Consider the following 24650-nt stretch of genomic DNA (forward strand, 5'->3'; position numbering starts at 1 on the left):
AGCTCTGAGGATGGACAGCCATTGTATAAGACCTACAGATGTGGATTTGCTCCTGTCTCATCATCCACAGTTCAGATAAGAGCATCCTACTTTCTCATACTCCAAGTGGTGACATCATTTCCTTCCAAAGTTTGCAGAAGAAAGTAAATCTAGACTGAATTTAAATTGAATTTAAACCTCAGGCTTCCCTAGGTTTTTGAAATTAATCATCTATACATTCCTTTTGCATTTCCATCAGTTTTCCTACAGAAGAAACAAATAACAAAGGGAAAAGCTATAACACAGTATATGAAACATTTGTATATTATTTCATTCTTAAAGAATTTGAATATATTCTAACAGCAGAAGTTATGTTTCTTTTAGAGGCATTGTGGAAACACCAGGAATTCTAGGGAACACATGTTGATATAAAACATAAGTCACACAATAAGAGCTACCTTTTTTTTTTCTCCTAACTACTATTTACTGCAGGTATATTATATTTCAAGCATTGCTAAGCATTTTCCATATGGTATTCCATTAATATTTGCAAAGAAGCTGTCATTTATACTTTCTGGTCCTCGTTTAACAGATGAGAAAAGCAAGTCTGGAAAAGGCTAAGTAACTTGACGAAATCACAAGGTTGGTAGGTAGAGGAGATGTGATTCTAATGCAGGTCTTTATCCTCTCCTTTTGATTTCTTTTGATTTTTTTTATTGAAGGGATTGCGTGGTGCCAGTGAAGGAAGATGCATCTTTCTTCAAGTTCTTTGTTGCTTCTGGAAAGTCTGTGTTGATTAAGGAAAAGAAGATGTTTAAGTTTTTGTTTCACAGACATCCTTTGATATTCCTATTTCAGATCATTCTTTTAAAGGGACAGCTAGGGCATGCATGCTAACTTCCTTCTATAATCACATTACTCAGAGATGGATACAGGCATCTGAACATGATTAGAGTCCTTTTTTTCTGTATTGCTATCATGAAATGTGGGTTCAAAGTACATTTCAGGTCCTGTTTGTTTTCATATTGACAAACCTCCTGTACCTTCCACTGATTACCTTTTTTAAAAATTAAGTAAGGGGTGCCTGGGTGGCTCAGTCGGTTGAGCACCCAGCTTCGGCTCAGGTCATGATCTCACGGTTTGTGAGTTCGAGCCCCGCGTCGGGCCCTGTGCTGACAGTTCAGAGCCTGGAGCCTGTTTCGGATTCTGTGTCTCCCTCTCTCTCTGTTCCTCCCCAGCTCTGTCTCTCTCTGTCTCTCTCTCTCAAAAATAAATAAACATTAAAAAAAATTAAAATTAAGTAAACTTTGTTGAGATGCGATTTACATAATGAAGATTTAACTATTATAAGTGTCCAGTTCATTGAGCTTGGGTAAATATGGACACTCATGTAACCACAAGCACTATAAGGATAGATATTTCTATCATTCCAGAAAGTTCCTTTCTATCTTTTGTAGCTCATCCCTATGACCACATATTTGATATTTGGCCCAGGTAATCATTGATTTTTATGTGATTGTAGATTTGATTTGCATGTTGTAGAAGTTGCATAGGTGGAATCATATAGTACATGCTCTGCATTTTTTTTCCTTCTTAGAATAATGTTTTTGAGATATATGCTTTTTAAAAAATTTGTTTTTAATGTTTATTTATTTTGAAGGAGAGAGAGAGACAGAGCATGAGCGGGGGAGGGGCAGGGAGAGACAGGGAGACATAGAATCTGAAGCAGGCTCCAGGCTCTGAGCTGTCAGCATAGAGCCCAATGTGGGGCTCGAACTCATGAGCCATGATATCATGACCTGAGCTGAAGTAGGATGCTTAACCAACTGAGCCACCCAGATGCCCCCAGATGCCCCCAGATATATCCTCTTTGATGCATGTATCAGTAGTTAGTGCTTTTTATAAGAAGGTAGTATTTATTGTATAGATATAACACAATTTGTTTATCCATTCACCTGTTGATGGATATTGGGGTGGATGCCAGTTTGGGGCTATTATGAATAAAGCTGTAAGAACATTTTTGAATACATTTTTTTTGTGAATATATGTTTTCATTTCTCTTGGGTAAATATCTAGGAGTAGAATTGCTGGTCAACATGGTAAAGCTATGCTGAACTTTTAGGAAACTAATCCATTATTTACCAAAGTGGTATACTCCTATATGAGAGTTCCAGTTACTCCACATTCTGACAGACACTAAGAATTGCCAGTATTTTTAAAATTCTGGCCATCCCATTTCATGTAATAGTTTTTATTTGCATTTCCTAAAGACTAATGGTTTGGGGCATATTGTAAGGTGCTTATATAACGTTTTTCCTAATCTTTCTGTTTAACTATTTTGTCCATTTTAAAAATTGGATGTGTCTTCATAGGGTTGGGTTGTAAGATACAAATCATTTTTCAGATACATGTATTCAAATGTAATATCACAGACGGTCATCCTTTTATTTACTGCCTTTCAGGGAATCAATTTTTAAATTTTGATGAGGTCCAGTATAGCAGTGTTTTCTTTTATGACTTGTGTTTTTCTCTTCAATCTAAGAAATATTTGCCTATCCGAAGGTCACAAAGATTTTTCCTGTGCATTCTTCTAAACTTTTAGAGTTTTTACTTGTCACATTTAAGCCTATAATTATTTTAAGTTAATTTTTATGTATGGTATGAAGTAATGGTCAGGCTTTATTTTATATAGATACCCTGTTTTCCAGCACTTTTTGTTGAAAAGACTATCTTTTCCCCATTGAAATATCTTGGCCTCTGAAAACCCATTGATCATATGTGTACAGGTCTATTTTGAGACTCTGAATATGTTCCCATTGATCTATTTGCTTATACTTGTGTCTTACTAGGACTTTATAGATCTTGAAACCAAGTTCTATAATTCTTCCATTTCTCTTCTTTTTTAAATTTTTTTTTAAGGTTTATTTATTTATTTTGAGAGAGAGCCTCAGGTGGGGCTCTCAAGGATTGTGAGATCATGACCTGAACCAAAATTAAGAGCTGGATGCTTAACAGACTGAGCCACCCAGGTGCCCCCATTTTGTTCTCAGCAAAGTTTTACAGTATTAAATAAATAAAATTTGCATATGTTTTGTTAGATTTATTCCTAAGTATTCAATTTTGGATGCTATTCTAAATAGTATTATTTTCAATTCAATATTTAATTTTTTTTCTTAGTATATAATTGATTTTTGTATCTTGTTTCCTGAAACTCAGTTCAACTCATTATTAGCTCTAAGGTTTTCTCTAATGGGTGCCTGGGTGGCTCTGTTGGGTGAGTCTCCAACTCTTGATTTTGGCTCAGATCATGATCCCATGATGGTGAGATTGAGCCTCACATTGCCCAGCACTGAACGTGGAGCCTGCTTAAGATTCTCTCTCTCCTTCTGCCCCTCTCCCCCATTCATGTTCCTTCTTTCTCTCTCTCTCTTAAAATAAATAAATAAAAAGATTTTTCTCTAGATGTATTAGAATTTCTTCATATAAAATTTCTTTATCTTTGAATAAAAGCATTTTTATTCTTTCTCTCAATCTGTATGCCTTTTTTTCTATCCTTATTCAGCTGGCTTAGACCTTTGAGTACAGTGCTAAATCGTAGTAGTGAGAGAAAACATCCTTGCCTTCTTTTTGTCCCTAAGGGGAAATAGTTAAATATATTTGTTGTTACCATTAAACATTATGTTAACTGTAGATTTTTCATAGATACTCTTTACTAAGTTAAAGGAAGAGAATAGGTGTTAAATTTTGTCAAATGATTTTGTTATATCTATTGATAGCATCATATGTTTTTTTTCTCCACTATTTTTTTTAATATGGTAAACCATATTGATTGGTTTTGAAATTTTATGCTAATTTTCTAATGCTTGAATAGGTCCCACTTTGTCTTGGTATATTATTCTTCCTATACATTTCTATATTTGATATGCCAATATTTTGTTAAGGAATTTTGCCTCTATATTCATGAAAGTCTTCAGTTTTTTTTCTCTTCTAATTTTTCATTTAAAAATGTTTTGTTTATTTATTTTTGAAGGAGAGAGAGACAGAGCATGAGAGGGGGAGGAGCAGACAGAGAGGGAGACACAGAATCTGAAGCAGGATCCAGGGTCTGAGCTGTCAGCACAGAGCCTAATGTGGGGCTCAAGCCCACGAACTGGGAGATCATGACCTGAGTGAAAGTCAGATGCTCAACACACTAAGCCACCCAGGCACCCCAGTGTTCTTATACTATCTTTGTCTAGTTGTTTTGGTATCAGGATAATACCAGCCTCATAAAATAAATTGCAAAATATGTCAAGGAGGAAGTAAAACTTTCACTATTTGCAGATGATATGATACTGTATATAGAAAACCTTAGAGACTCCACCAAAAACCTGCTAGAATGGATAAATGAATTCAGTAAGGTTGCAGCATATAAAGTCAATATGTAGGAAATCTGTTGCACTTCTATTCACTAATAATGAAGCAGCAGAAAGAGAAACTGATAAAACAATCCCATTGATAATTTTACAAAAGAGAGGAAAATACCTAGGGATAAACTTAACCAAAGAGGTAAAAGACCTGTACTATGAAAACTATGATGAACTGATGAAAGAAACTGAAGATGACACAAAGAAATGGAAAGATATTTCATGCTCATATGGTAAGAACAAATATTGTTTAATGTCTTACTACCCAAAGCAATCTACAGATTTAATGGAATCTCTATCAAAATAGCAACGGTATTTTTCACAGAACTAGACAAAAAAAAAAAAATCCTAAAATTTGTATGGAACCACAAAAGTCTCTGAATAGCTAAAAAAATCTTGAAAAAGAAAAACAAAACTAGGGTCACCACAATTCCAGACTTTAAGTTACATTACAAAGTTTTAGTGATCAAAACAGTATGGTACTGGCACAACAATAGATACATACATCAATAGGACAAAATAGGAAGCCCAGAAATAAACTCACAATTATATGGTCAATTAATCCTTAACAAAGGAGGAAAGAATATCTAATGGGAAAAAGACAGTGTCTTCAACAAATAGTGTTGGGAAAACTGGACAGCTATATGCAAAAGAATGAAATTGAACTACTTTCTTACACCATATATAAAAATAAACTCAAAATGGATTAAGGATGTAAATGTGAGACCTGAAACCATAATAATCCTAGAAGAGATCACAGGCAGTAATTTTGGCATCAGTCATTGCAACATCTTTCTAGACATTTCTCCTGAGGCAAGGGAAACAAAAACAAAAAATAAACTATTTGGACTTCATCAAAATAAAATATCCTGGAGTACCTGGGTGGCTCAGTCAGTTAAGTGTCCAACTATTGATATCATCTCAGGTTGTGATCTTGTGGTTGTGAGATTAAGCCCCACACTGGGCTCTTTGCTGAATATGGGGCCTGCTTGGATTTCTCTTTCTGTTTCTCTCTCTCTCTCTGCCCCTCCCTGGCTGTCTCTCTCAAAAATAAATAAATTAAAGTTAAAAAATTCTTCAGCACAGGAAAGGAAACAACCAACAAAACTAAAAGACAGAATACTGAATGGGAGAAGATATTTGCAATGACATATCTGATAAATGGTTAGTATCCAAAATCTATAAAGAACTTATAGACTCAATACCACAAAAACAAATAATCTAATTAAAAAATGGGCAGAGGACATGAACAGACATTTCTCCAAAGAAGATGTACAGATGGCCAACAGACACACAAAAATTGTTCAACATCACTCATCATCAGGGACATGCAAATCACAACTACAATAAGATATTATCTCACACCTGTCAAAATGACTAAAATGAAAAACTCAAGAAACAACAAATGTTGGTGAGGATGTGGAGAAAAAGGAACCCTTATGAACTGTTGGTGGGAATGCAAACTGGTGCGGCCCCTGTGGAAGACAGTATGGAGATTCCTCAAAAAGTTGAAAATGGAAGTACTATATGATCCAATAATTTCACTACTGGGTATTTACCCAAAGAATATGAAACACTAATTCAAAAGGATATATGCACCCCTAAGCTTATTGCAGCATTATTTATAATAGCCAAACTGTGGTAAAAGTCCAGATTTCCATCAATAGGTAAATGGCTGAAGAAGTGGGATATATATACTTATATAAAAGAACTATTACTCAGCTATAAAAAAGAATGTGGTCTTTCCATTTGCAACAACATGGATGGATCTAGAGAGTATGATGCTAATAAGGGAAATAAGCCAACCAGAAAAAGACAAATGCCATATGATTTCATTCATATGTAGAATTTGGGAAAAAAAAAACAAAGGAAAAAAAAAACAAGCTCCTCCCCCCCCCCCCCCCCAAAAAAAACCCACAATAGACTATGAACTATAGAGAACAAACTGATGGTTACCAGAGGGAAGGTGGGTAGGGGGATTGGTGAAAGAGGAAAGGGGATTAAAAGTACACGTATCTTGATAAGTGCTGACTAATTAATGTATGGAACCTGCTGAATCACTATATTGTACACCTGAAATAGGATAACACCGTATGCAAACTACACTGGAATTAAAAATTAAAAAAAAAAAACAAGAAAACAAGAAAAATTGAAAACAAATGAGCTAGCAGTGAGGAAGAGCCAAATAACATGAAAAAGAATTGGAAAATATTCTTACATTTTTCTCTTTAGAGAAAGGGTCTTGGTGTAGGAATGGTATTATTTTTTTCTTAAATGTTTGATAGGCTTCACCAGTGAAGACACCGTGCTTCGAGTTTTGTTATTAAGAGGTTTTTAATTAAAAGTTCGGTTGTTCAGGGGCACCTGGGTGGCTAAGTTGGTGAAGCACTGGACTTCAGCTCAGGTCATGATCTCATGGTTCATGAGTTTGAGCCCCACATTGGGCTTTATGCTGACAGCTCTGAGCCTGGAGCCTGCTTCAGATTCTGTGTCTCCCTCTCTCTCTCTCTCTGCCCCTCCCCCATTCATGCTCTGTCTCTCTCAAAAATAAACATTAAAAAAATTAAAAAAAAATTTAAAGTTCAATTGTTTTAATAGACCTATTGCTATTCAGATTTCCCATTTCTTTTTTCTGCTCTTTTGGTAAATTGTGTTTTTAAAAAAGTTTCTTATTTAAGTTGTTAAATTTATAGCCATATGGCTGTTCTTAGTGTGTGTGTGTGTGTGTGTGTGTGTGTGTGTGTGTATTAGTTTTTAAATGTTTTATTTTTATTTTCAAGACAGAGAAAGAGCATGAGCAGGAGAGGGGCAGAGAGAGAGGGAGACACAGGATCCAAAGCAGGCTCCAGGCTCCGAGCTGTCAGCACAGAGCCCGATGCGGAGCTCAAACTCACAAACTGCCAGATCATGACCTGAGCTGAAGTTGGACGCTTAACTGACTGAGCCACCCAGGCACCCCTAGTTTTTAAATATCTATAAAATACCCCAAATTCCAGCAGAATATAGTCTAAATCTATTTCTCACTCAAGTAAAATTTGCTAGAGGTCGTCTTAACCTTCAGGGGCTCCCAAGCATGTACTGAGTCAGTGATCTAGGCTATTAGATCTTGTGGTTCTGCAATCTTTATGCATGGTTCCCATACTCAATGCTGAATGGAAATAGAGTTAGAATATCTTGCAAGGTTTTCCCTTGCCTCAGTTTGGAAACGAAACATGTCATTTCCACTCATAACCTTTGGCCAGAAATAGTCACTTGGATTTGTTCAGGTGCAAGAGAGCTAGGAGATATGGTGTCTAGTGTGCCCAGTGAGGAGAGAATACAATACTGATGAGCCCTAATGATGTCTACCGAAGCGTTCATCTGTCACCTGACATTATGCTTCTCTCCACCACTGAAGAGAGCACTTCAGGCCGTATTACATGCCTGTAATCCCTCCACCTGTTCAAGTGCTTTCATATCCATTATCTTAATGTGTCTCCAAATCACTGTGTGAGTTACGCAGGGCAGGCTCTTTTAACCATATTGCCTTGGGCGAATTATGGTGAGTCCAGACACACATCAAAGGAGAGAAACCAGAAAGAATTTTGCAGTTTTGTTGTGCTGATGATTCCCTGGGCGGAATACAGCATGCCATGCAAGACCAGTCAGGGGAAGCATGAGGGTCTGTCACCAAGGAGAGGGAGGGAAGGGAATGGTGGGCAAGCACCTTGTGATTTTTACAGGAAGGAAAGAGCAAGGAGAGGCAAGCAGATTTAGAATTGCCTAATTTAAAATCTTTCAACAGGATCTGGGTCATAAGGGCTATTAAAGGGTTGTCTGTTACCTGGCCCTGTTGCTCACCCTGGAATCAGGTGAGTTATAAGGGCCAGGAGTATGAGTACTTGATAAGGGAGGTGGTTGGGGTGTGGACTCAAGTGACTTCTCAAGAAAAGGAACTGATGGGGCACCTGGGTGGCTAAGTCAGTTCAGCCTCCAACTCTTGATTTCAGCTCAGACCATGAACTCATGGTTCCAGAGATTGAGCTCTGCCTCAGGCTCTGGGCTGATGGTGCAGAGCCTGCTAGGGATTCTCTCTTTCTCTCTGTTTCTCTACCCCTTCTCCACTTGCTCTTCCTTTCTCTGTCCCTCTCTCTCAAATAAATAAACATTAAAAAAAAATAAAAGAATGGGAACTGACTAGCCTCTAGCCTGGGCCTCAAAACTGGGTCAAGATAGCATTTAAAAAAAAAAAAAAAAGTATATTACCCAGGTAGTATTTATTGTCCCCACTTTGCATTTAAGGTACTGAGTCACTTTGAGGTTAGATCAATTACCTAAGATCATCTCATTATTACCTAGAGGGCCCTAGGCTTAGAACACAAAAACCCGATTCACTGATGGATGTGCTTTACAGTGCATTGCCTTACACATCAGGGAGGTTTAATAAATGCTTCTGCGAATCGCATTACCCAATCAGAAGCCTGGGTTCCCACTCTGTTGTCTCATTTAGGAGCATGGCCCTTCCGCTTCTCACAGAAGGTCATAATCTGTCAGTCCCAGAGGGGCCACTGGACCCAGTTCCCCTTGTGCATCAAGAGGAAGCACACAAGAGAGTAGATACTGAAGCCAGGAGGGCAGCCTTCCGGGGGGTGGCAATAATTAGAGCTGGTGATTGACGCTTTAATATTGCTGGTGGCAATAATTAGAGCTGGGTTAACCTAGGCCAAAGGTCAGCCTAACACTTCAACGCCATCCTTTTAAAGGGATGTATGCATACAACCATCGCTTTCAATGATGCTTTAGGTCTTTCAAACACTAAATGGCACTCCTCCCCTACCACCGATCTCCCAAGCACTGTTGTCCAAGGCAAGCTTGCTGACTGCTGAATTCAGCTTTTTGGGGAAAAGCTACCAACCAGGAATTGACATGCTGTGCTGTTTAGGCCATATGAATATTAAGACCTATTTGCAAACACTATAGAAAAGCTAAATTGAGTTAATTTCTATTTCTTGAGTTGAAACACTGAATTAAAAAACAATTTAAATGTCTTACTCTTTTAGGAAAAAAAAATCAATGCTTTAAAATTAATTTCATTTTTTAAACTTATTGTTAACTCAGTAAAGCCTTTTGGGCTTTTTAAGCTAATTGTCTTTGAACTCATTTTAAATTCAAAAGTTTTTATAATTTTGATAATATTTTAAACGCTATCTTCACTATATGGCAGTTCATGTTATAAACCTAGAAGGGTACAGAAAAAATTACCAAGGTCCTTGTGCAAGAACGACACAAATATTTTTGAAGCATTCTTACTGTTTTTGTGGAATAGTAGGAATTGTATTATTCTATTTTGTTTAATGGAATCATATGTGTGTGTCTATATGTATGTGTGTGTGTATATATATATATGTATATATATGTATGTATATGTATATGTGTATGTATATGTGTATGTATACATATGTATATATGTATATATATGTGTGTATATATATGTGTGTGTGTGTGTGTATGTGTATATATATATATATATATATATATATATATATATATTTATAGTGAAAATTTATAAACCTGTAGATAAATATCTGAAAGACTGTACACTAGAATGTTATCACTAGGGGATCAACAATGTGGGTACTTTGCTACAATTTTTATACTTTTATTTTAATTTGATTGTTTCCAACAAATGTTTAAGACATTTTATAATTTATAAAACAAGTGATTTGAAACATCTATCAGGCCATGAATCAAACAATTTATTTGAATGTGGTCAGGTTTATTTTGCCCATGTGTGAACTTCAAATCGTTTTCAGATTCTTGCCAATGGCCACAATGGCTATAAAAGTTTGGCCACATATTAGGAACATCTTCCATGCCATTAGTCTTCCACAACAGTGACATTTTGAATAGTTTCATAATATTTTACTTTCTAAGTGCATAAACACTTATTTCCAATTTTCCAGTTTTTAGTTTCAGTGGGTACAGTACAGAGGTCAGGCAAAGCCAGGAGTAACATACTCTCTTCTCAACCACCTTCCACCTCCTTCTCTACGTGGACACATTTGTAAAAGTTTAATGCACATTTTGCTGGACCGTTTACTATTTCCATGCAAATTCAGTCAGTACATGCTCCTTCCCTGTCGTGCATCTTCTTTTCAGTATTTCTATCTCTAATTCTCCCAGTGGTAACCTAGAAATGATTTACTAATTTCAAATATCATTTGTTGATTTGTTCAGTATATGGAATGTTTATATCATTTACACTAGTTCCTTCTCCATTTGATCTTCAATCATCATGCTTTAATTATAAGTGTACTGCTTTATTTTCTGTTTTTGAAATTATATGAAAATATCTGTATCTGGACCCATCTCCCTGCAATTACATTTGTCTTGTTCCCTTAGGACTGGGGCTGGAAAGGGCTAGATTCTATATGTTTTGGATTCTGTAGAATCCGTATGGATTCAATACATTTTGCTTGGCATCTGAACATATGTACCAGAATTCAAGCTTATCCAGTGACCCAACTCTTCCTTCTAGAGCAGCCGTGGACCCCAGGCTCACAGATGGCAGAGTGCATTCTGACTGAGAGAAACCCACAGAGAAAGGAAAGGCAGGGAAAATGTGACCCTAGGGCTCTGGGTTCATCTTCCTCCACTGTCTTGAATTCATTTGGGTCTGACTTCTTCGTGTATATGGGCACAAGGCCCACTAAAGGCTTTAAGGCTATGACTAAAGAAAGTATTTATTTTCTTCTTGGGACATGCTCATGAGCAAGAAGGAGGACGAGGTCAGAAGATGTGTCACCAGACGCTCTTTGATATTCCCCAAATTAATAACTGTCTTCAAAGGGGTGAGGTTACCAAGCAAAGAGCTGGGATTTTCTGGAAGTACTTTCTCAGAGAAGCATTATTTCAATGGCCCCATCTGTCAGCCTGGGATCACACACAGGCTTTGCAGACAGAGTGGAGTTTCCAATAATTCCTTCTACTTCCAGGCAGGAAGGCAGAGAGGATTTGAAGGACCAGCCACTGCTGTGACTGAGAAGGGGAGGTGCCCCTCACCTTGCTTTGCCTTTTAGAAATAATCCTCTTATCTGTGCACACTTTGCAAGCCTTCCTTAAACGAATCTTCCGGTGCCTACATGAGATTTGCACATCAGTCAGACCTCACTCACCCATTCTGCAGCCAATAAGAGCAAGGCTAGGACCCCTTTCACTGCCTGTTTAGAGCTCCAGAGGCTTCCCCCACTGAGCTCCCGCTGTGCTTGTTTCTGCACGGTCTCTAGTTTCCCACTGTTGGCTCTGTCTCTGGTTTTTTTTTGGCAAAATCCTCCGAAACTTTTATGATTTTATTCCCTATCTTTTATAGTTGTTTTACCAACTAATTTGCCTGCCTCTTTTTTTGTGGTTGCTGTGGAAGTCACTCATCTTTATCGAGTCTTTCTACAGCATTCCAGTTGGTATGCATAAAACAACGCTGTTTGTGTGTATCTTTCACTGGTTTATGTGACATTTAGTTACATTACATTATTACCAGACCATAGGCTGGCATAAATAGGTTGGGGTGCCATCGCAGTTGACATGGCTGAGCATCCAGCTCCATTGGTGGAACTGACAGTGTTCGTATATATCAGAAATTAGCCAACTAGCAGAGAGCCTTCAGTGCGCGGTGCCTTCAGCCAGTGTGATTTACCTAAGACATGGAGAGGATTCATTAAGCGAGTAGTTGTTTGAGGGAGAGCAGCTCAGAGAGATTGCACTTCCATGAATTCTATAATGGTTAGTCACCAGAACTCTCTCCACATCAAAAGGACACTGCTCTCTGGCTTGTATCCCTGGGACCTGAGTCTTGATTAGCATATGTGGCTAGAACCTCAGCAGACCTTTTTCGGATGTGGGTGGCTGGGAGGAGGTGGGGATCGTTCAGACTACCGTGCAATTGTCTTCCCAATATCAGGTTCAATGCCAAGCTCACTAAAACTGTAAGCCCAGCATATCTCCAATTATACCTATTGTGTTAGGCAGAAGCCTTCCCTCCTTTCCCCAAGGATGTCCATATCCAAATCCTTAGAATCTGTGAACATACATTACATGGCAAAAAGAAATTAAGGTTGCAGATGGAATTAATGTTGCTAATCACCTTATCTTAAAATAGAGAATTATCCTGGTGGGCCCAAGATAATCAGAAGGGTCCTTAAAGGTGGAAGAGAGTGAGTTGGAAGGAAATGTGCCTGTGGAGAAGCTCACAGAAATTCAATATCAGAAGAACTCAGTGTGCCATTGCTGGCTATGAGGATGGACCATGCCACGAGTCAAGGACTATGAGCAACCTCTAGAAGCTAGAAAAGGCAAGATTCTCTCCCAGAGCCTCCCTAAAGGAATGAGGCCCTGCCTACTTCTTTGTTCTAGCCTCCTGAGACATGCCTCAGACTTCTGAGATAATAGGATTGTGTTTTTTTAAGTTTGTCATAATTTGTTATAGCAGCAATAGTCATCTAATGCATCTACCCTCTTAATTCTGTGACATCTCCCTTTTCCTAATAAAGGAAATTACATTTAGAGGATTTCTTTAATGGAAGCTCTGAATTTTACAACCCCTTCCTACTCCCCAATGTATTTAAATGTAGTTTTAAAGCTGCTGCTTGTGTCCAGAGAAATGTAAAGCAGAGAGCCAAAACTCTTTACAACAAAACATTTAAAATGCTTCAAATATCCAAGGAGAGCTTTTAAAGGGCAGCTCTGTCATGGATGGAGAAAGAGTAAGGAGACTGAAGTGCTCTGCAATGTATCATGCTTGATAAGCCAAAGTCCTGGGTGAGCAAGCGTCAGACACACACTTAGAGATGGGAGGGCCTCTCGGGGCAGCCGGCATCCCCTGCCCCAGCCCTGCTTGGCTGGATGGGTCCCCAGAGTGACCTTGTAAACACCAATTGCTGCCAAGTTTGTCTTGGCCAGTATTGTCTATCAGCACAGAACCTCTTACATTTAGACAGAGAGACCCCAGGGAGTTGCAAGGAGGAGAAATGCCAAAGGGAACACACACTGTTAAGTCAATAGGGCTTTGTACAGATCACCAGAGGAAGCAGAGCAGGGAGCAAGAAATCCAGAGACAGGTGTGAGGCCTGTTGCCACAGGAAGTTAGAGGTCTGCAAGGAGGCAGAACGTTCCCCAGTTCAGAGTCCAACACAGAGGTGCAAACCCCTTATAGGGTGGTGGTGGTGAGATCCTGAGCGAGTGCCCAGGTGCTCAGCCTTCTGGAGTGCAAAGGAGGGTCTTTTGCCATCAGCTCAGGTGTGGGGGCCCAGTGGAAAAAGAACAAAGTGAACAGAGGAGGAGGATGGTGGGGTTCTACATGGGGGGGGCAGACTGTGAGGAAATACTCCTGCTCTTGTGACCCTGGGTCAGCAAGAAGGAATAATGTGGGAGATTCTGTTACGGGACCCCCCCCTGAGTTAAAAAAGCTTGGGCAAGCAGACTGTTGGCAAATTGCTGCTGCTCTTTTCTTCCAAACTCAGAAAATGCACCTGCTCTCATTACTAGAGATTCTCTGAGGTTTGTGAGCAGTGGGGTAACAGACATAAGCATTTCTGCAATATTAATAATCTAGAGAGGAAAGAGAGGGTTACCCAGGATGGGTGCGTGGCTTGGGACAGGGCATATCACCTAAGATTGATTCCCTTGTGTAAATGGCATCAAGGAGACTCCCCTGTATCCTCAGACTTAAGAATAAAGTGATGGAGGAGTATTGGGTAGGCTGATGGGCTAAATGGATGATGGGCAATAAGGAGCACATTCGTTGCAATGAGCCCTGGGTATTCTATGTAAATGATGAATCACTAAATTCCACTCCCAAAACCATTATTACACTATATGTTAAATAACTTGGATTTGAAAAAAAAGAGAATAAAGTGAGATATGCATATTGTTAAGTTATGATTAATATTTTCATTGCTCTTAATAGATTGATTTAAATTTATATGATTTCATCAGAATCACCAAAGCCTTGTAACAATTTTTCTGTCAGAGTATTTTGTGGTGAAAGAATGAATTCATTCCTTTTTGGCCCTTCCTTAGTTATCTTTTATCTGTTCTCCTTATGACCAAATACCATGTTTCTACTTTCTCACCTGCCATACATTCATCTGTCCACATCACACTGACCTATATGTTCCCACTGGTTTACTGAAATTGCTTTGGACAAGGTCATTAATGATCTTCTAATTGTCAGATTCCATAATAATAGTAACAATAATAATGACGGTGATAGCTAATGCTTATCAAGGCTTAATTATGTCAGGCATGACTCTAAGTGATTTGCATATATTAAGTAATTTAAATGTACACTATCTTGTGAAGGAGGTAATATTATCAATCAGATTTTAATAAGAAGAAAACTGTGGCAGAGAGGCATCCTTGGCATAGGTCACAGGATTAGAAAGAGGCAGAACCAGGATGCAAACCCAGGCAATCCTACTCCAACACCACACTTGTAACCTCTACATGATGCTACCTCTTCATTTGACTGCCCTCTGTTGCTTCCCTGACAATCCCTGGTTGAAGATGGGGCATTGAAAAACAGCGGAGGGCGCCTGGGTGGCTCAGTTGGTTAAGCGTCTGACTCTTGATTTCAGCTCAGGTCGTGATCTCCTATTTCATGAGATTGAGCCCTTGCATTGGGCTCCGCACTGACAATGTGGAGCCTGCTTGGAATTCTCTCCCTCTCTCTTTGCCCCTCCCCAGCTCATGCACATGCATGCATTCTCTCTCAAAATAAATAAACTTAAAAAAAAAAAAGAAAGAAAAGCAGAGTGGGCGGGTATGCTAAGGCCATGCAGCTGGCAGTTAGATCTAGGGATGCCCCTGCTCTTGACATGGAGAAGTCTGTGGCACAGGCCAGGGTTGATAGCCTTTCTGAAAGTCCTTGGTCTGGGGCTGTGACTGGATCAATGCAGAAGGAATGGCTGAAGAGGCAGTCACAGGGAGGTAGGTGGTCCTAGCTAGACATTGGGACAAGTTACCAGCAGGGAGAAGGGGTCACTATTTCCAGATCTGGGGCATAAGAAGAGTCACAAAGTTGGTCTGTGGGGAACCACGGTGACTTTCAAAGCCTCTTTGTGGCACTTTGGAGGCTTTCAGATATTTGGTTTCCCGGTGCATAAATGTCCCTGTCTTTTCATCAGGCTCTATGACTAATATGCCTTGGTGATCCACACATCTTCAGGTTCAAATGGCCAACTGGAGATTTTTTTAATTAATTTTTTAAAAATTTTTTAAGAGAGAGAGAGAGAGAGAGGGATCACAAGTGGGGGAGGGGCACAGAGAGAGGGGGACAGAGGATCTGAAGCAGGCTCTGTGCTGACAGCAGCTAGGCTGATATGGGGCTTGAATTCAGGAACCATGAGACCATGACCTGAGCTGAAGTTGGAAGCTCAAACGAGTGAACCAACTGGGTGGCCCCCAACTGGGGATTCTAGTAAAGCAGACAGTACCCTCCTATACTCTTGTTAGCTTCCTCTCAGCCTCCTTAGGGTACAGTGAAGCTGGATAGAAAAGGCAGAGCCCATTGTAGTCTGCCCGTGGATATGCCTGCATCCTACAGAGATAGGAGAAAAAAGGAGGGAATAAAAAGTCACATTCTGGAATGTTATGTTGAGAAAAAAATCCTCAGAAATGAAACAAAGCTCTAATCAACTTGAATACAAATGTGTTAGCTTGCCTGTTCTGGGATAAGTAATTTTTTCAGATGTGCATAAAGCAATTTAGCCACTCATAAATTTGACAAGTCAAGACATAGTCCCTTAAAAAGCAATGTTGAGCAATTCGCCTGTTATTTTACAGAAACCATTTAGTAATCATATAAAGTAAGTGAGAGTAGGCAGTATAAATATTCCTAGTGCTCCTAATCAATGAAGAGTATCCCAAAGAGAGGACTCTGAGTATCTTGGAACAACCTTGTGTTGAGTGTGCACGTATGTGTGCATGCGGATGTGAATCCAGGCATGAAAGAGAGCAACTTTGTTTTTGTAAAGACCTTTTATTTTATCGACAAAATGAAAATAATTTGACCATGGCGATCTTAACTCTCCATGGCAGAGAAAGTCTTGACTGGTCTTTGTCTCCAGAATAGAACACCTTGGGTCTCTGGAAATGTTATAGCTACTTAAATAATTTATTCAAATCGTCACCAACCAGGACAGTGCCTATTTTGGGAGACCAATGTCTTCAATGAATTTCCCACCTCCCCCAGAAACCCATACCCCTGTTGGAAATATCAGTGAGATGCTCTGCTAGTCCTGTAGAAGCCCTCCAATCTCTGTTCCCTGGGCAGAGTCTCTAATTACCGACCATTATCTTTTCTTACTCTCTTCCTCTTAATAATACAACATTGCCCCCACCCTGAGTTTTAGCTGGGAACATGGCCCACATCCACCCAGTTAGAGGCTGATTACTCAGCCTCCCTACAGTCTAGCTGTGGCATGTAATTAAATTTTGGCCAAGAAAGTGATAATGGAAGTGATGTATGCAAACTTCCAGACTGAGTATAATGAAGCTGTGTGTCTTTCACTCTTTCTTTTCCTCTCCCCTCTGGCTGGGAAATGGCAATTGAAGCTGCTCCTTTGGACAGAGACGGAGGCTTCAAATTGAGGATGGCAGAGCTGCCCAACCTTTCTGGACTGTTTGATGAGAGAGAAGTGAAGTTCTATTTTATTTAAGCCTCTGGATTTGGGGTCTCTTCATTAAAGCAATTTTACCTGTAACCTAAGTAAGACATGACCTAAGAGATCAATAAGTCGGGCCCATTTGTGTCCTGAAGTACTGTGGTTGATATCTTCCCTGAAGCCTCAGTGACCAAAGAGAGCTACTGTGTAAGTGTGTGAGGGCAGAGCTCAGGACATTGTGGTTTGTTTAAACCATTACTGCCTGGGGAGCTAAGGAATGGAATTCATTGCAGTAGCCTGGAAGAACGCCACCTCGAGATTTACAAACATGTGTTTTATTGTTGCTGATTGTGTAACTTTTTATTTTGATATAATTTCAAGCATATACAGAACTTACATAAAAGTTGCAAGAAGAGTACAGGAACATTTTCAAATTTTCCAACTGTTTATACTATATCCATTTACTTTATCATTCTCCTTTGTGTGTGTGTGTGTGTGTGTGTGTGTGTGTGTGTGTGTGTATCAATATAGTCTCTTTAAAACATTACTTGCAAGGAAGGAGACTGTCTTTCATGATCTTTCACATTTTGAAAAACAGCCCAATTATTTGTAGAATGTTCCTCAATCATCATTAGATGTAGTTTGTTTATTTTGTGCAGGAATGTCATAGAAGTGATGTTATGTCTTCTCAGCGCCTCCTCTCAGGAGTCAAGTGATGCTCATTTGTCACTTTGATCACTGGGTTAGGGTGGTGTCCACAAGATTTTTCCATTGTAAAGTTCCTCTTTTTGTCTATTAGTAAATGATGTGTGTTTGGCTACTTTGAAACCATGTAAATATCTTGGGGCACCTGGGTGGCTTGGTCGGTTAAGCGTCTGACTTCAGCTCAGGTCATGATCTCACGGTCCATGAGTTCGGGCCCCACATTGGGCTCTGTGCTGGCAGATAAGGGCCTGGACCCTGTTTCAGATTCTGTGTCTCCCTCTCTCTCTGCTCCTCCCCTGTTCATGCTCTGTCTCTCTCTGTCTCAAAAATAAATAAACGTTAAAAAAAATTTAAAAAAGAAACCATGTAAATATCTTGTTACTCATCATATATTCACTACCAGTTTTAATATCTTTTAATGATTTTATACACTAGGAATTTTAACATGGATTTACTTGGAGAAAGTATGTCACCTCAGAGAGGGTTTAGGACTACCTAACTTGGAAGAAGAAGGAGGTCTGGAGTCTAAATTCAACCGATCAACCCCAGGCTTCAGTTTCCTCTTGGGCAAAACAGGTTGAGGGATGGTGGTCTTGGGTGAAATGGATTCTCTCTAGCTTTCTTAAAAATTTTTTTTTAATGTTTATTTTTGAAAGGGAGAGAGAGAGAGCAAGAGAGAGAGCATGAGCAGGGGAGGGGCAGAGAGAGACACACACACACACAGAATCCAAAGCAGGCTCCAGGCTCTGAGCTGTCAGCACAGAGCTGGGCATGGGGCTCAAACTGTGAGGTTATGACCTGAGCCGAAGTTGGACACTTAAGGGACTGAGCCACCCAGGTGCCCCTCTAGCTTTCTAAATCTAAGGATCTGGAGTTTGTAGGGACAGGCATCCTGACATCCTGGGAAGGTTAGTTCTTTGAGGTGCAAAACTCACATGCTCGGTAGTACCTTCAGCATCCCTGCCTGTTAATCACTAAAGTCTCAGAAGTTTTCTACACTGGAGAAGTTTTAAAATATGGCTGTTCATTCTTTGACATTTCTCCCATCAGGAGGTGGGGTCTACATACGTCCCCTTGAAGCTGGGTGTGCCTGCGCCTGTTTGTGCCAATACAGTTCAGCCACAGTGACATCATGTGACCTCTGAAGTTTGGTCCTAAAAGGCAAGGTAGTTTCCCCTTTGTTTTCAGGAAGTCTTAATCTTGGAGGCCTGGGACATCATATGAGAGATTGGCTACTGGGACTGCCATGCTGTGAGGAAGCCCAGTCACTAGAGAGAGACCATGTATCCATAGAGTTGCTTTGGCCGACAGCCCCAGCCAAGTCCAGCTTTTGAGTCATGCTGGATCAGGTACCAAACCTATGAGTGAAAACATCTCCACGATTCTGGTCTTCAGTTATTTGAGAACTTCTTAGCTATTTTAATCTTTCTAGCTAGAATCTCAAGTGTTGTGGAGCAGAGACAACCATACCCTATCTGAATTCCTGATTCCTCAAAATCTATGAGCATAATAACAACATGGTTGTTTTTTTTTTTTTTATGTCATTTTAATTAGGAGGGCTTTGCTATGCAGCAACAGATAACTGGAACATCCACCCCCTTCCCAGTTCCCCTGAGGGGCCTGTGTGACCTCAGGTGGGAGCCACTGTGGATTCTAACCTAATGCTTCTCTTTTTACTACTTGTCAACAAAATATATTTTAAATCAAAATATTACAATATGCTGAATGTGGTATGTCTCTCCTGTATCCTCTGGGGAAATGAGACCATGACTTTTGTGGGTTTTTTTGGTAATGTCAGCAGCCCTTGAACTTTAGCCTCATTTACTCTCTGGAGCCTACCAAGACCCCATGGCATGTTTATGGGACACGGACAACTTCCAAACAATAAGTACTTTATAACAAGAAATGTCACTTATACTCTACTTTTTCAGCTGTGCTCCTGAAGAGGTGGTGATGAAATGGAAGCTATAGAGGGAATTATATTTCTCTAGAGATGTGGTTTATACATTTGGAGATATATTCTGGAGTCTCCTGTCTCCTTATCCTAACATTGAAGACTGGCTAAGTGGGGAGAGTGAGAGCTTGTGACTTGACTTGACAAATACACTGTGGTCATTTTCTCTTGATATTTAATAGCTGCCAAACTGGAGGGAGACAGAATCCTAAACATTCATTCATTCATTCATTCAACAAACCAGGAATTGGTGCACTGAAGAAGGCAGGCACAGTTTCTGCCCTCATGAAGCTTACAATCAACCTATCAGAAAAGACAATGAATGAGAAATTTATAAGTTTGGTGAATATGATAGTGTTGTGCTTCTCAGACTGTCTATGGCAAAGGGCCTGTTCATTTTTCCTACTTACCTACCTATGTACCTATTGTCTGTATATAGCATTGTTGACTTCCAGTCAGTCATGAATAGGTATATCCTAGTACAGGTGACCAATGTGATTTGCCATCCAAGTTGGACAACTTCCAGATCAATCTGCACACTGTTCAAAATAGATGAGCCTGTAGATTCCTTCCTTGGAAGTTTTGACAATGCCAAATTGCTACACAGGTAGTGACACGTTTACTTCTAATGTCTGTATTGATCTCCTTGCAGATCATTGACAGGAAGCTTACACACTGGCCCTGGTGCACAGACCACACCTCGAGTTGCACAACTATAGATAGGGAGCAGTGTAGGCGGGTGTCGTGCTGTCGCTTGCCCTTATTCACACATTTCTCAACGAAACTTAGAAAACTGGAAGGAGTTTTCTCACAATGCACAGACTGACTTATGTTCCAAATTCTTATGCCTTCATTTTAGACTGATCGTAGGAGAACTGATGAGCAGAATCTGGGAGTCACCACCTTACCTTTGAGAATCTACTAATTGCTGCAAGGACATGCAGGTTCCTTCCCCATTGTTTCCCAGGTCATTCCGTTCAGGGCCTGGTGGGGAGGATGCAGAAGACAGAGTTGACTTGTGGTACTCCAGGTTCTCACATACCCAGTGTTGATATCATGGTTCTCCAAGGCACAGTGTTCTTGGGAGGCTGTAATGAAGAAGTGATTCTTTTTTTTTTTTTTAGTGTTTATTTATTTTTGAGACAGAGAGAGACAGAGCATGAATGGGGGAGGGTCAGAGAGAGAGGGAGGCACAGAATCCGAAGCAGGCTCCAGGCTCTGAGCTGTCAGCACAGAGCCTGACGCAGGGCTCAAACTCACAGACCGCGAGATCATGACCTGAGCTGAAGTCGGACGCTCAGCTGACTGAGCCACCCAGGCACCCCTGAAGTGATTCTTGAAATAGCTTTGGAGTCACTCCTTTTATGATATCCTTAGCGACATCATTTGCATTTTACAGGTAAAGAAATAGTAACATACTAATTAAGGAACTCTCTTGGGTGAACAGATAAGGAAAGGGGCTCTCAGATTCTTTGGTCAGGATTTTAAAAACTAGAAAAAAAACACTTAAAAAGATTTGAGGAGGGTGGATTTTTATGGTCTAGAGTTTCTTAATGCTTCTAACTATATATTTGAAATACTATAAACTTTTTTTTATAAATAATTTCCTTTTGATCGTGTGCCTGGGTAGCTCATTTGGCTAAGCGTCTGACTCTTGATTTCAGCTCAGGTCATGATCTTGCAGTTTGTGAGTCTGAGCCCTGCATAGGTCTCTGTGCTGATGGTGTGGAGCCTGCTTGGGATTCTCCCTCTCTCTCCCTCTCTGCTCCTCCCCCAAAAATAAATAAATAAACTTAAAACACTTAATAAAAAAATTATTTCCTTTGGAAATCAACCCAAAATGCAGTGGATATGCAACAGCAAGGCATAATATTGCCCTCAAACCCTAGTTTACTTTGTGCAAAATGAGGAAAAAAGTGTGCGTCATTCTAGATTTTCTCTACTAGCCTGACGTGAGAGGACTGGCCTTGGGAGCATTCAGGGGCAAGGTCTCTGGGGAAGATCATGTGGCCCCTCTACTTCTCATGTATAACTTGGCCACTGAGCAGAATTTTGCTCAATCAAAATGCAGGGAAATCAGCTAATCATTGACATCGTGCCAGCTGTGGAGTATATTCACTAAGGAATTCGAGCTGGCAAATAAAGTCCTGCTGCTTATGTCCAGATTTATTTGTCTGAAAAGAATCATTCACACCAAAAAAAAAAAAAAAAAAATCCAAAGAGCAAACAACAACAGCAACATCCAAACAGAACAAGAAATATAAAAGCCACCCAATAGTCATTTCTCCTGCTTTTCCTTCAAAAACACCAGTGTTTATTTAATAGGTCCACAGCCGTAGGATGGAAACAAACAGATCAATCACTAGGGTGTTCCACTGTGCCCATCATCTTGAAGTCTGTTGATGGGATTTATCTGAGTTTGAAAGTCATCACAGGGGCACAGGTGCAGCTGATGTGGCATGACATTGGTGCTATATAAAGGACTGTGAGTGACAGCATGAAGGTAAAGGAAATTATGCCTGAGCGCTCCAGGCAGCCAGCCCACCTCCCAGCCCTCCTGCCACCCTCTGCCTTACCAGAGTCACCTCTTGGACATGGCCACCATGTCTCATCAATGACTTCAATAGCAGTTGGCATTCTGCTTGCCTCCTGCTCTGCCTGTGGCTAAGGCTGAGATGAATGTCTAATAGGCCAATCTTTCTCTGCTGGGATGAGCTCATTTTTATGTTGCTCCCTAGCATAGGGCTGTGCTTATTTCTCAGACAGGATATAAGTTTCCAGGGAAAGAGTCTGCTCATATCCAGAAGACCGAGACTGAGGCTTGAGATTTATGAGCTAAACAAAACTCTCAGTGGAAAGTTAAGGACACTAAAGGAAGAGTGTTTCTTCAGCATTTTAAGCCCTGGTTTATGAATGGAGGAGAATAACTATCTACCACTAGGGCCCACATCAAAGTGTATACTTTATATAGCTTAAATAAATGAAATGCCACAAAAACCTTGAGCTTGTCCAAGTATGCTGGTGGGCTGGTTGGTTGAGTTGAAAGCTACTCCCTGGGGATTTGACTGGGGTCATTGTGAAGAATGGGCACAGTCAGTATGTTTTGGTGATAAGAAAATAGTAGCCATCTTCCCAGGGTCTCAGAATAAAACCTATGGTAGGAGAATCCTAGAATCCTAAATTTATTGCAACTCAGATTTGATCTGGATCAGTATCATTTTTCTCATCTATAAAATGGGCTGGCTTTGATGTATGTAAAAGCTCACTAGGTGAGTTACTAGGTTTCATGCAACCTGGTATAAAGTGGGTTGTGTGTACACAGGCAGTTGGGGTGGGGGTATGAATGGGGTTAAGTGCCCTGAGAGGGGAACTAGAAACTTAAGCTCTTGTAAAGCTTGCCCAGCACCTGCCTTCAGGAAGACTTCCCTCAGGGATCAAAACTCTGATAGTTTTAAAAGTAGCATATGCTTGCCTTCATTTAGTTACTCATTCAGTAATTGATTCTTGCCTTATTTAACTCAGTAATTCAACAGATATTTATATGTGTAAACAGTTTACCAACACTTCTCACTAGGATATGTATGGGGCCCCAGCTTAAGTTCTTTTGGAAGGTTTACCTATCCTGTTCATTCATTTATTCGTTTAATAACATCCTTACCCTCTGGAGCTTGCATCGTCATCTACAGCTCTTTAGAAAAACTAAAATTCTTTGTCCAGGATCTCTGGTATGGAGCTGGGATGATTCATGGCTGCTTAGGAGACACCTAAGCTGGATGCTTTTCAAGAGTCAGGCACAAGGTTTGCCTCACAGGGTCCTCCAGAAGGGTGGGTGTCTGCTCTGGAGGAGATGTGCTAGGAAGAAGGGCAGTGAGTCATGACTTTAAAACTTCTCTGTAGAAGTTTTGCAGGTCACACATGTGAAGGCATTAAGCAGGAGGAGCAGAGTCATTGTCTTTGAGTTAGTTTTGCCATTGTTAATTACCTACCCTTATGTTGTCCCCTTCATGTTATCAACCCTAGCTGGCTTCCCTGTTGTTTTCCTGTTATTCTTTGAGCTTCAGCTCACGTATGCCTCTTCCAGGAAACTCCCTGATTGTAGCAGATTGATTACATATGGCCCCTCGGAGCATCGCCATCCCTTAGTATCTGTCTGCATATTTCATGGAGACTTCATAGCTCATAGAGGACATATTGTCTCTCTCTGTCTACACTCTGGTCTCCTTGGAGGGCAAACGTTAAGTGCTGTCTCTCTTGTTCTATTCTTGAATAGTGGACACATTGTTCCATGGGCACTGCTGACTTGATGATACTTCAGTGGGCAGGTAGGTAGTTGGATCACACTCCGAGGTTACTTCGGGGGGCTTTCTGTACAGGTAAGAACTTAACCCTGTAGCAGCAACGCCCATCTTCAGCTGTTTCCATTCTATACATTTCTTGTTAGTGGTGCCCTGAGGGCTCCTGCTGCGTCTCCTCAGATTTTCCTGTTGGAACTTTGCATATGTCAGTTTGCCTGCAGACACTGCTCTGCTATGATGTCACAATTGCAACTTGATGAGAGCAATTTTCCTAAATGAAACAATCCTGGTGATTAGCTCTAGCTCCCTTCTGCCAGCCAGTACAGCTGGGATGGGCTGCAGCATCTACACACACACAGATGCATGCACACACACAGCCTGGGGGGCCGGTTTCCTGGGTGCTCTAGGACCCACCAGAGCTCCCTCTCTAAGCCCCCCCTCCCTTCCCGAGGTAACAGCAGTGTCCCAGATACATGCATAACAGGTTTCCAATTTATTTCTTTTCAACAGCCTGTGGCAAACATTTCTTCCCCCTTTTCTCCTTTTATTGCTTGCCTTTACTTTATCTGCTAAATCCCTGCTTGTGGGTCTCCAGCTGCCTTTATAGCACCTGGCCTTGTTAATATCTCTGTGTTGTTGCAGTTGCTGCCCTTGGGGTCTTAATGAGGAGCAG

At 40.4% G+C, this 24650-nt stretch overlaps 1 long non-coding RNA gene and 1 other non-coding gene across 3 annotated transcripts; one reads left to right on the forward strand and one right to left on the reverse strand.

Moving 5' to 3' along the window:
• Positions 1-584: 584 nt before the first annotated feature.
• LOC109267813 (uncharacterized) lies at positions 585-24158 on the reverse strand. Of its 2 annotated transcripts, none has more exons than XR_008417986.1 (3): positions 23669-24158; positions 20591-20770; positions 585-766 (listed from the first exon to the last, which is right to left on the reverse strand). It is a non-coding gene; the product is annotated as an uncharacterized LOC109267813 (long non-coding RNA). The 2 variants fall into 2 exon arrangements; XR_002080285.2 differs by having other exon boundaries at positions 586-766; positions 23341-24158.
• On the forward strand, positions 9575-9679 carry LOC128773727 (U6 spliceosomal RNA). The gene has a single exon (XR_008418159.1). It is a non-coding gene; the product is annotated as a U6 spliceosomal RNA (small nuclear RNA).
• Positions 24159-24650: the final 492 nt, after the last annotated feature.

Source organism: Panthera pardus, unplaced genomic scaffold (genome assembly GCF_024362965.1).
Source record: "Panthera pardus isolate Hobbes unplaced genomic scaffold, ASM2436296v1 HiC_scaffold_26, whole genome shotgun sequence".
Classification (NCBI taxonomy): domain Eukaryota; kingdom Metazoa; phylum Chordata; class Mammalia; order Carnivora; family Felidae; genus Panthera; species Panthera pardus.